Genomic DNA, 12,774 nt, shown 5'->3' with positions numbered 1-12,774 from the left:
CCGGAGCTTGGTACTCCTCTGCCCTGGACTCGCCGAACGTGTCGGAGGCGAGCCTCGCCCGGTTGCGCCGGATGGCGGCGGCGCAGGGCATCGACGGGTCGTAGGTGTTTAAGGCCGGCTCTGCCACCCCTGAGGGCCAAGGGAGCACCTTCTATCAGTTCTTTGTAAGCGCCATTGCTGCTGGCTTGGTGCCTCCCTTCTCCGAGTTCTTCTTCTCTGTCCTCCGCCATTATAAGCTACAGGCTCTGCATCTCCACCCCAACTCTGTCCTTCTCCTGGAAATCTTCGCCAATATAAAGCACCCGCCCATATGGACCCGCTTGAAGACTATCAAACTCATATGCTTCTCCCCCTTTTGTCAGTAAGGACCAAAAAGGTTTGAAGACATAGAGCATCTACTCGTTCCCATGAAGAGTAGGTGAAGCAGCAGGGTCGTCGGTGCTATTCGGTGGTGCAGAAGAATTTGGAGCAGTGTCGAAGCGTGCTGAAGGAGGTGGCGGTGAAGTAGCATCGTCTTCATCCTCGATCACTCTGGCATTCACAGTTGCAGCAGAGGAAGAGAACTCAGAGTCTTCAAGAGATGGAGTTCGTCGTAGCACTGCCCTTCGAGGAGGTGTGGAGTCAAACTTGAAGCGTTTAGAGAAGCCATCCTCTTGAAGATCATCTTCAGAGCACATCAGCGTCAGCCCTTTCCATGTGCGTCGAGAGGTTTCATGGGCAACAAAAGCATTCTTGGTGGCAAGATTGCGAATTCGGTTGACATCCACCAACAGGCTTTGCATTTGTCGCTTCAGCCAGTCATGATGCCTATCCTGTTTCTGATGAAGAGCCACCAGAAGCTCTCGGTCATTAAGAACACGAGTGCGCTTCTTGGGTCGTTGGGCAGTTGTGCTGTCGGTGGCTTCAGTAAGGGCAGGATGTGGTGCACGTGTACTTCCGGCTAAAAGATACACACGAGTGACTGCTTCAACTCCTTCAATGTTCTGAGAAAAACTTTGATGCTCCGCATTCTGAAGACTTAGAGGTTCCTTGGCAGGCTCAGGATAAATGGCTTCAATAGACATATCCACATCAGGCAGAAAGATCCGATGATTGCGAGCAGATGGCTGATATGAGATAGCGGAGTGGAGTTTGATCAGCCGCATTATCCATGGAGCGTAGAACTTCAAGCCAAAAGGATCAGAGCCTGATGCGGCAAGTTGGCGGATGAAGAAGTCCTGTGCATTGAAGCATTTGCCATGAAGAATATAGAAGACCAAGGTCTTCATTGCACCTTCCAGCTTGGCATGTGGAGAGTGTCCTTTGATGGGCCAGAGAGTTCGCCTTATGATGTGATAAATAGTCCTTGGCAGATACTCAAGGTCTTCAACAAAGAACTCTTTGGGATATGCAGCATCTTGGGGCAATGGCTTCATCATACTGAGCATCTGACTCATGTTGGGTTCAGGTTTCTGAAAGATGCTTTCCACAGCTTCACTGTGAAGTTGACAGCCAGATTCGTAGAGATCGCCAGGAGTGGGTAGACCAGTGAGCTCAATGATGTCAAAGGCTTTGGCTTCGTGATGAACGTTTCCTGTCATCCACTCCAGGACCCAAGTCTTCGGATCTCTGTTGTACCCGCAGATGTGAAGTGTGGCATAGAATTGAAGCAGCAACTCTTCATTCCAATGCTCTTGGTCGGTGACGAACGGCAGCAATCCAACCTCTTTGAAGCAATCCAGAGCTTCTTCCAGGCAGGGCAGACCAGCTATTGCTTCAATATCAAGACGCTTGTGTGGGAAGATGCGACCTTGATTGTATAGAATGCAGGAGTAATAGCTTCGCTGCAGATAGCTCCAGAACCGATCAGATGATATTCTTTCCCTTGAGTAGGGGTTCCTGGAGCTATTGAAGAAAGTGTTGTCTGCTCTGAAGCCATTGACATTGAAGGATCCAGGTGCTGATGCAGGACCTGGAAACCTGTGCAATCTTGGGATTGGCTTCTGTACCTGAGGCTTGTGCTCAACATGATAGTCAAACTGAGGACCAGCAGCAGGCACAGGAACAGAAGCAGTGGGATCAGTGGCTTCACTGACTTCTGGTGCTTGGGTTGGTGAAGGCTCCACATTAGCTTCAGCCATGACAGGGCCAGTGGCTTCATTGGTGTTGGTGGTGGCAGCCTCAAGATTTTCAACCTCCACTTGACGAGCTGGAGGGTCGGTCACAGTCACGTTCTCCTCGAGAACAGCTTCTTGGTGGGACGGGGGAGAATAGCTTTTGGGGTTTCTTCTTCATCGGCTGATGCAGACAGAATGTCTTTAGCAGCTTTAGCTTCAGACTCGGAGACTGGAGGCCTTGGTCCTTTGCGAAGCCTGTGCAACGCTGGCGACGCCTGTGGAGTTGGAGTTGGCTGGGCCTCGAAGTCTTCTTCCTCTTGTGGGCGATCAGCCCATGATGCATCCTGAGCAATTGGCGTCAGAGGACGACCAATGCTGATGAGTTCGCTGTGCGTTAGCACAGGCGATGATACCTGTTGGTGCTCGAGCTAAGGAAGAACTGCATCATCTTCAACATGGTCATGGTGTCCAATGTCTTCAGCATCGATGGGATCAGCTGCTGGAAAGTCTTCAGCTTCATGAGCCTCTGTGAAAGCAGGCTCATGGACAGTCAGTTGACGTTCTTGCGGTTCAGCGTCAGGGCGAACCATGGAGATGGGTTCAACAATCAAGGGCTCTGTGGGAGCAGCCCGTTCCTTCTTGGTCTTCCACTTCTTCTTGGAGGGAGCAGTGGCAGAGGCTTCAGGATGTTTCCTCTTTCTGGCTTCAGCCTCAGCAGTCCTCATCTTCTTCAGCTCTGAAGCGGTTGACTGGGCCTTTGGCTTTGAGCCAGTCATGCTAGTTGGGAAGACAATGGGATCTGCTTCCTGCCTTGGTGCGTTGGGTTCGGCCACAGTGGCTTCTTCTTCTGCTTAGCAGCCATCCTGGGATCAATGCCCGGACGCCCAAGGGCCTTGCGCTTCTCAGCCTCGTTGTAGCCTTGCACACACTTGTCAGCCAGGCTCTTCATGCGCTCCCGAGAACCCTGAGCTTCTGCGTGTTTCTTGAGAAAGGCTTCTTTGATCTCGTGCAGCATAATCTTGAAGTTTTTCACCTCTTGTACACTGAGCTTGGCCATATGCTTCTTGAACTGAGCCTTTTCATAGTCAATCTTTTGCTTCAGTTCGACGATGCGCTGAGCGAGAGCTAGCTCTGAAGAAATGGTGCCATGGAAGGCGACACTGAGGCCAATGGGTAGTTGCAAATCTTCGAAGCTAATGTTGGGCATGTCAAACCACTCATCAATGAAGTTGTGGATGATTGTCACGTCAAAGAGAGGCAGATCATTGAAGATTTCTGCTTCTTCTTTGCTCTTGATGAGTCGCTCAAGAGCGTCATCTGCAAGATCTTCATCACTGGACAGATCAATGGCATCGTTTCACAGAATGGCAGCAGCTGTCAGTTCTTGGCCGGTGTGTGGCAGAGGCATCTTGACCTTCTGGGGCTTGGAGATGCGTGACAAATCTTCAGACTGCACACTGTCTTCAGGAGGTGCAGTGGCCAGTGGCTTCGCCCGTGAGATTTTTGGTGCATAGGCAGGCTTTGAAGCTTTTGGCTGCTTCAGCTTCTTTGGCTTCGGTGCTGCAGGCGCTTCATCTGATTCAGCGTCATCTGTAGGCTCATTCACGGCAGTCCCTTGAACCACGATATGGGTGATGAGACCTTCAAGGTTGTTAAGGGCCCAAGAAGATTTGGTTCAGCTTCGCGAGTTCCATCGGCACGGGGAGCAGAGGGACCAGGGTTGAAGTCTAAACCCAAAGAATTCTTGTTCTGCTTCGCTGAGTTCTTGGCAAACTGGAAGTTGCGCTTGAACAGATTGTCGTCACGGCACAATAGTAGTGACGATGGGTGTGCATCTGCAGGCTGTGGCCCACGGACCATGCGGGGATAGAAGCCTTGTTCAATGGCTTCTTCTCTGGACCTGGGTTGAAGATTCTTATATAGGATGTCTCCCCACGGTCGCTTGATGGCATTTTTCTCAGCATATTCTTGGGTCACAAACCGGTATTTGAACCATTGTTCTCCCCAATATCTTCGAATCCACTGGATTCGGGTCTTGCGCTGATTATAATCCTCTTCAGGATCTGTCTTGTAAAGTTCTGAGAGGTCATCAGGCAGATCTCTTGATGTTCCGTCACGATGCTGTCTGCCTCCCTTCCTTGCAGCTTTCTCTGAAGCCATGAATTTTAATCTGAAAGGCTTCAATATGTTCAAAGTCTTCAAGGGCATTCGTTTGCTGGACAAACAGGAACTGGCTTCGGGAGAATTTATATGATGTTGTAAGAATTCTACAAATGAATGCAGACTATGAGAACCAAGGGATTCTCCCACGGACATGTACCTGTGACAGCATTAAGGTGCGAGGGAAGGGGAAGAGGTCATATGCATTCTCAGAAGATTTTGAAGATAAATCAGTTTAGAAGACATTGACCTCATCGTGCGAAGACATTCACTCATAGATAAGGAGTTGGTTCCAGATTTGTACGAATCCATGGATCAATACAAGTGAGGAATCTAACTACTTTGTGAAGTACAAGTGAATATACTAGGCATATTATGAGATGCAGTGTGTAAGAGATCCAACTTGTGTGAACAGAAACTGCTTGTGGTAGAAAGTGACGAAGCTATAGGATCAAAGGGGGTGTAAAAGGAAGTTTTATTTACCACACGAAGAACTGCTAGACGGAGTGGAAGAGGAGGCCGAGCAGTTCGATCGTCCGTGCCCTAACTTGGCGACGGAGGACACCTACGGCGACGGCGGAGAGGACGATGTCCGCGGTCGGCGTGAGGACGGTGTCGGAGAGGTTGCGGCAGCGAAGTGCTTCGTCGACGGCGTCGTAGAGGGCTAGCGGTGGTGCTAGGGTTCGTGCGAGAGTGGAAGAAGAGATAATGACTGCGGTGAGGCGTGTATTTATAGGGACAGGGGCGGCTCAGTGTTATTACACAGGTGCCCCTGGCGATTCACATCTGAGGAACACGTGGCCAACATGCAGCATGTCGGAGGTTGTTCCACGTCCCACGCATGCCTGGATTGTCGGGTGGTCGTTCCCACTTCTCCGGGTTTCAGGTGAAGGAATGAGCATTGAAAACGGACTTAATGTTTGTCTCTGTATCTTCTGCTGACAAGGACGCAGAGAAGACATTCGACAGTTTCAATAGAATGCATATGACTTGGAGAGATAGAGTTTGAGATAGAAAGCATAGAGAGGTTAGGGTCCAATCACATTCACTTAGTTCAAAAGACTCAACATGAAGACATAGATATAAGTGAATGCTGTAGAGGACAGAACACTAGTGTATATATATTCAACATAGTGAAGATAATCATGAAGACCTGTTGAAATTGAAGCCAAACCAAATGTGAAGACATAGAAAATGTAACGCCATGAGTGAAACACTTCGAACAGAACCTTTGGTGGTGGCGTTACCCACCGTATAGGAAGTATTAGACCCAGACACGGCGCACAATTGTCGTGGCATTCCGAAGTCAAATTGCACATTAATGTATTCACACTTAGAATGTATGTCTTCATTGATTGAATATATACTTTACTTCGTGTGTTGCACATCTAAGTCATCAATATGCATAAGTGTTAGGATGTGTGCCTGATCACAGGACATTTGAGGATTCCAGGATATTTAGCTCACACTGTAACTTGCAAAATCTCTTCTCATCCAAGGGCTTGGTGAAGATATCTGCCAATTGCTCTTCAGTGTTGACGTGTATGATATCAATATCTTCCTTCACAACATGATCTCTGAGAAAGTGATGATGAATTTCAATGTGCTTTGTCTTCGAGTGCTGAACTGGGTTGTTGGCAATCTTGATGGCGCTTTCGTTGTCGCAGTAGAGTGGCACTTGCTTCAGATGAATGCCATAGTCCTTGAGTGTTTGCTTCATCCACAGAAGCTGAGCGCAGCAAGATCCAGCAGCAATGTATTCAGATTCAGCAGTGGAGAGAGATACACAGTTCCGCTTCTTTGAAGACCAACATACAAGTGATCATCCCAGAAAATGGCATGTGCCTGATGTAGACTTGCGATCCACCTTGTCACCAGCATAATCAGCATCCGAGAATCCAACCAGATCAAACTCTGAGCCCTTTGGATACCATAATCCTAGAGTTGGGGTGTGAGCCAAATATTGAAGAATTCGCTTCACAGCTAAGTGATGCGACTCCTTTGGTGCCGCTTGGAATCGAGCACACATGCAAACACTAAGCATAATATCTGGCCTAGATGCACATAGATAAAGTAAAGAACCAATCATGGAGCGGTATACCTTTTGATCGAACTCTTTAGCATTGTCGTCGGGACCCAGATGATGTTTGGCTGGCATTGGCGTCGTGAAGCCTTTGCAGTCTTGCATACCGAACTTCTTCAGGAAATCTTTGAGATACTTCTCTTGAGATATGAAGATGCCGTTGCGTTGCTGTCGTATTTGAAGACCGAGGAAGAACTTTAGCTCTCCCATCATGGACATCTGATATTGCTCTTGCATCATATATCCAAACTCTTCACTGTACTTCTGATTGGTGCAGCCGAAGATGATGTCATCCACATATATTTGGCACATAAACAGTTCACTATCATATGTCTTCGTGAAGAGAGTGGGGTCGAGGGAACCAGGTATGAAGTCTTTGCTCTTCAGGAAGTATTTGAGTGTGTCATACCAAGCCCGAGGGGCTTGTTTGAGGCCATACAGTGCCTTGTTGAGCTTGTATACCATGTCAGGATGTTTCGGATCTTCAAAGCCAGGCGGTTGTGCAACATACACTTCTTCTTCAATCTTGCCATTGAGAAAGGCGCTCTTCACATCCATTTGATATAGAAGTATGTTATGATGATTTGCATAGGCCAGCAGTATGCGTTTGGCTTCAAGTCGAGCCACAGGAGAAAATGTTTCATCGAAGTCAATGCCTTCCACTTGAGTATATCCTTGAGCAACGAGACGAGCTTTGTTTTGACAACTTGACCATGCTCATCTTGCTTGTTGCGGTATATCCATTTGGTGCCTATTATATTGTGCTTCCGAGGATCAGGATGCTTAACTAGTTCCCATACATTATTCAGCTCAAACTGTTGAAGCTCTTCTTGCATAGCTTGAATCCATTCAGGTTCCATGAAGGCTTCTTCAACTTTCTTGGGTTCGGTTATTGAGACGAATGCGAAGTGCCCACAGAAATTTGCTAGCTGAGTTGCCCTTGAACGAGTGAGCGGACCAGGTGCATTAATGCTATCAATTATTCTCTCAATCTGCACTTCATTGGCAACATCAGAATGTACAGGGCAAAGATTTTGCTCTTGCTGATCATTGTCACTGTTAGTGGGATTATCTTCAGGCTGAGCATTGTCTTCAGGTTGATCAGGTGCGGAGATGATAAGTTCCTCTTCAGGTTGAGCTTCAGAGGGTATGATTTCTCCAGTTCCCATTAGCTTGATTGATTCGCTGGATGGAACTTCATCTAGCACATTTGGCAGGTGCTCTCTTTGTGAACCGTTAGTCTCATCCAACCGCACATCCACTGTTTCAACCACTTTATAATGAAAGAGATTGAAGACTCTGTAGGAGTGCGAATCCTTTCCATATCCAAGCATAAAACCCTCATGTGCTTTTGGTGCAAATTTTGAAGTGTGATGTGGATCCTTGATCCAGCACCTGGCTCCAAATACTCTGAAGTAACTGACATTTAGCTTCTTGCCAGTAAGGAGCTCATAAGATGTCTTGTTTAGAAGCTTGTGAAGATAAACACGATTGATTGTATGGCATGCAGTATCAATGGCTTTAGGCCAGAATTTTCTTGGAGTCTTGTATTCATCAAGCATCATTCGGGCCATCTCAATGAGTGTTCTGTTCTTGCGTTCGATGACGCCATTCTGCTGTGGCGTGTACGGAGCTGAGAATTCATGTGTGATGCCCAAAGTATCAAGATATGTATCAAGGCCAGTGTTCTTGAATTCAGTGCCATTGTCACTCTGATGTGCTTTATCTTGGCGCCATAGTTGTTCATTGCTCGATTGGCGAAGCGTCTGAAGACATCCTGCACTTCAGTCTTGTAGAGGATTATGTGCACCCAAGTATATCTAGAATAATCATCAACAATGACAAAGCCATAGAGACAAGCAGTAGTAGTAAGAGTTGAGTAATGAGTGGGACCGAAAAGATCCATGTGGAGTAGTTCGAAGGGTCGAGTGGTTGTCATGATCGTCTTCGAGGGATGTTTGGCCCTCGTCATCTTTCCTGCTTCACAGGCACCGCATAAGTAATCTTTCTTGAACTTAATGCCCTCGATGCCTATGACATGCTTCTTCTTTGCAAGGGTGTGGAGGTTCCTCATGCCAGCATGCCCTAGCCTCCGATGCCAGAGCCAGCATTCTGAAGCTTTTGCTAGAAGACATACGGCAAGTTGTGGTCCTGCTGAGAAATCTACCACGTACAAATCATCTTTCCGATAACCTTCAAACACTAGAGACTTGTCAGATTCAATTAGAACAAGGCAGCGATATTTTCCAAACATTACGATCATGTTCAAATCGCAAAGCATTGAGACAGACATTAAGTTGAAGCCAAGGGATTCAACAAGCATGAATTTATCCATGTGTTGATCCTTTGAGATTGCAACTCTACCTAGACCCAATACCTTACTTTTACCAGTGTCAGCAAATGTGATGTGACTCTTGTCGGATGGACGTAAGGTTGAGTCCATAAGAAGGCTTCTTTTACCAGTCATGTGATTGGTACACCCACTATCAATAATCCATTCTGAAGACGCTGGTGTCATACCCTACAGTGCAGTTAGGGGGATAGGCTTCACGAAGAGAATTGTGAAGCAAAAACATTTGACGAACAAGTGGGTTATGAAAGCTTAGATCCAGATTAGGACTAATAGGGAGAGTAGCAAGCGATTCATGAACGAAGTACATAGTAAGACCATTCGGGCATTTGATCTTGCGCCCTACAAGATGTTTAAGGTCCCCAGCAATAGCGTCAGACGATTTTGGTTTTCTGCTGGAGACCTTTCCCTGCAAAAGAGAGTTAAGCTTTCTTAGCCACCCACATCTTCAAGGGTGGCTTAGAAGCAATAAGTCTAAGTGCAGCATCTGAGAACTTTGGCTTTGGAGCCCTAGCAAACAGTCTTGCAGGTGGACAATAGTATTCATAAGAATAAGCAGAATAGTTCTTGGTCTTATGAACATGGCGGTTTGATGAACCGCGCTCATATTCATAGGCCTGAGTATGGTTTCCCTGCAAAACATTTGCATTAGTGCGACTCAGGTGAGTCCTCTGTCTGTATGAAGCCTTTGGACCGTATGAAGCCTGTGGTCTGGGGTTTGTCTTCTTCACCTGTGGTGTCATGATGACATTCACAGGAAGATTCTCCAGACACTTTTTCGGTACCCAGATCTTCTTCATAGGCGGCCCATTCCTGCAGTTAGTACCAATATACCTAGCAGACACTTCACCATTCTGATTCTTAAACAGTTTGTAGTTTGCATCAAAGGATTCATCAATGACAATGGGGTTAGCACAAGTGAAGCCACATAGATTGGATGGATCTGCCGAAGGTCCCTTTGCAGCAACCCATGTGGTTTTGGGGTACTGCTCAGGTTTCCAGTAAGAGCCATCAGCATTCATTTTCCTTACGAACCCAACACCCTCTTTCCTAGGGTTTCGGTTTAGGATCTGCCTTTTGAGGATATCACATAGTGTCTGATGCCCTTTGAGACTTTTGTACATCCCTGTTTCAAGCAATGTCTTCAACCTAGCATTCTCATCAGCAATAGCAGTGGTATCCTCAGCAGAGGGGTTAGTTACCACATCAACAGTTGAAGATATTGCAACAGTAGTAGCAGTAGAACACTTAGCAACAGAAGTAGCGTTGTCACACTCAATGCATTTAAGACATGGTGGTTCAAATGCTTCCTGAGCGGAACTGATCTGTTTGGCGCGAAGTGACTCATTTCCTTTTGAAGATCTTCATGAGCCGCTCTCAATTTCTCAAGATCTTGCTTCCTTTGAAGATAATCATAGGAAAGCTTTTCATGAGTTGTTGAGAGCGTTTCATGACGACTTTCAAGTTCCTCATACTTAACGTGAAGATTTTTTATGTCTTCAATTAAGGACTCAGATCGAGTCATTTCAGCGCCTAACAGATCATCGCTTTTGTCTAATAGTTTTTGAATATGTTCCATGGCTTTCTGTTGTTCAGTTGCAATTTTAGCAAGTGTTTTGTAGCTGGGTTTTGAACCACAATCAGAGTCATCGTCACTGGATGTTTGATAGTGAGTAGTGCGTGTGTTTACCTTGGCACCGCGTGCCATGAAGCAGTAGGTAGGAGCGGAGTAGTCCTTGTCATTTGCATCGGTGTCGGTGATGAAGTCATTGTCTTTAGTGTTGAAGATGGACTTGGCAACGTATGCTGTAGCCAGACTTGCAATGCCAGAATTGGACTCCTCCTCAGACTCCACCTCCGCCTCCTCAGAAGCGGACTCCTCTTCTGAATCCATTTCCTTGCCAACAAACGCACTTGCCTTGCTAGATGAGCTCTTCTTGTGTGATGAAGACTTTGAGGAAGACTTGGAAGAAGACTTTGAGTATTTTTTCTTCTTCTTGTCATCAGAGTCATATTCCTTGCTCTTCTTCTTCTTTTTGTTCTCATTGTCCCACTGCGGACACTCAGAGATGAAGTGGCTAGGTTTCTTGCACTTGTGACATGTTTTCTTCTTGTAGTCATGAGCAGAAGCTTCATCATTCCTTGAGCTTGATCGTGAAGACTTTCTGAAACCTTTCTTCTTGGTGAATTTTTGGAACTTCTTCACAAGCATAGCAAGTTCCCTTCCAATGTCTTCAGGATCATCAGAACTGCTGTCAGATTCTTCTTTAGATGAGGAGACAGCTTTTGCCTTCAAGGCACGAGTTCGCCCATAGTTTGGACCATAGATATCTCTTTTCTCAGAAAGCTAAAACTCATGTGTGTTGAGCCTCTCAAGTATGTCAGACGAATCGAGTGTCTTGAAATCAGGACGTTCTTGAATCATCACGGCTAGGGTGTCAAACGAACTGTCAAGTGATCTCAGTAGTGTCTTGACGACTTCATGCTTGGTAATCTCAGTAGCGCCGAGGGCTTGAAGCTCATTTGTGATGTCAGTGAGTCGATCAAACGTGAGCTGGACATTCTCATTGTCATTTTGCTTGAAGCGGTTGAAGAGGTTGCGAAGAACACTGATTCTCTGATCTCTCTGGGTTGAGACGCCTTCGTTGACCTTGGAGAGCCAGTCCCAGACTAGCTTAGATGTTTCCAAAGCACTCACACGGCCATATTGTCCTTTGGTCAGATGACCACAGATGATATTCTTGGCAGTAGAGTCCAGTTGAACGAACTTCTTGACATCAGCAGCAGTGATACCTTCTCCAGCCTTGGGAACGCCGTTCTTGACGACATACCATAGGTCGACGTCAATAGCTTCAAGATGCATGCGCATCTTATTCTTCTAGTAGGGATATTCAGTTCCATCGAAGACGGGGCACGCAGCGGAAACTTTAATTATCCCTGCAGTCGACATAGCTAAAACTCCAGGTGGTTAAACCAAATCACGCAGAACAAGGGAGTACCTTGCTCTGATACCAATTGAAAGTGCGTTATATCGACTAGAGGGGGGTGAATAGGCGATTTTTATGAAAGTCTTCAAAACGTGGAAGTTTCAAAGACAAACGATAGAAATAAACCTATTATCATGCAGCGGAAGGTAGACTACACTAGGCAAACCATAGTCAAGTATTCAATGAAGTGAGAGCACAGTGACTAATAGCAGCTAGGTAGTAAGGATCAGGTAGGAAGATATTATGAAGCCAAACAGAACACGCAGTCACTCAGTGAAGACAGAAGACAGTTCAATCATACAATGACTTCACAAGGACCAACAGTAAGTAAAGGGAAGGGAAGGATGAAACCAGTGACTCATTGAAGACAATGATTTGTTGGACCAGTTCCAGTTGCTGTGACAACTGTACGTCTGGTTAGGGCGGCTAGGTATTTAAGCCTGAGGACACACAGTCCCGGACACCCAGTCCTGAACACGCAGCTCATGACACCCAGTCCTCACCGTATTCCCCTTGAGCTAAGGTCACACAGACCTCTCCCAATCACTCTGGTAAGTCTTCAAGGTAGACTCCCAAACCTTCACAGACTTTGTTCACCAGCGATCCACAATGTCTCTTGGATGCTCAGAACGCGATGCCTAACCGGCTGGAGGATTCACAGTCCTCAAGTGTAATAAGTCTTCAGATCACACAGACAAGAAGACTTAAGTGATGCCTAACACTCTTTGGCTCTGGGTGGTTAGGGCTTTATCCTCGCAAGGAATTCTCTCTCAAAGTCTTCGAGGTGGGTTGCTCTCAAACGACAAAAGCCGTACTCTAACTCTGAGCAGCCAACCATTTATGGTTGTAGGGGGTGGGCTATTTATAGCCACTAGGCAACCTGACCTGATTTGTCCAAAATGACCCTGGGTCACTAAGGAACCGACACGTGTTCCAACGGTCAGATTTCAAACTCACGCGGCAGCTTTACTTGGGCTACAAGCAAAGTTGACTTGTCCGACTCTGGACAAGTTTCGCTCTCATAGTCTTCACTCGAAGACATAGGTTTTGGTTAAGCATCACTTCAGTCATTCTGACTGGTTCACTTGGACCCCACTT

The sequence above is a fragment of the Triticum urartu genome, chromosome 1A, assembly GCF_056163025.1.
Source record: "Triticum urartu cultivar PI428250 chromosome 1A, HENAU_Tu73, whole genome shotgun sequence".
Lineage (NCBI taxonomy): Eukaryota > Viridiplantae > Streptophyta > Magnoliopsida > Poales > Poaceae > Triticum > Triticum urartu.
This window is presented reverse-complemented; position numbering follows the sequence as displayed.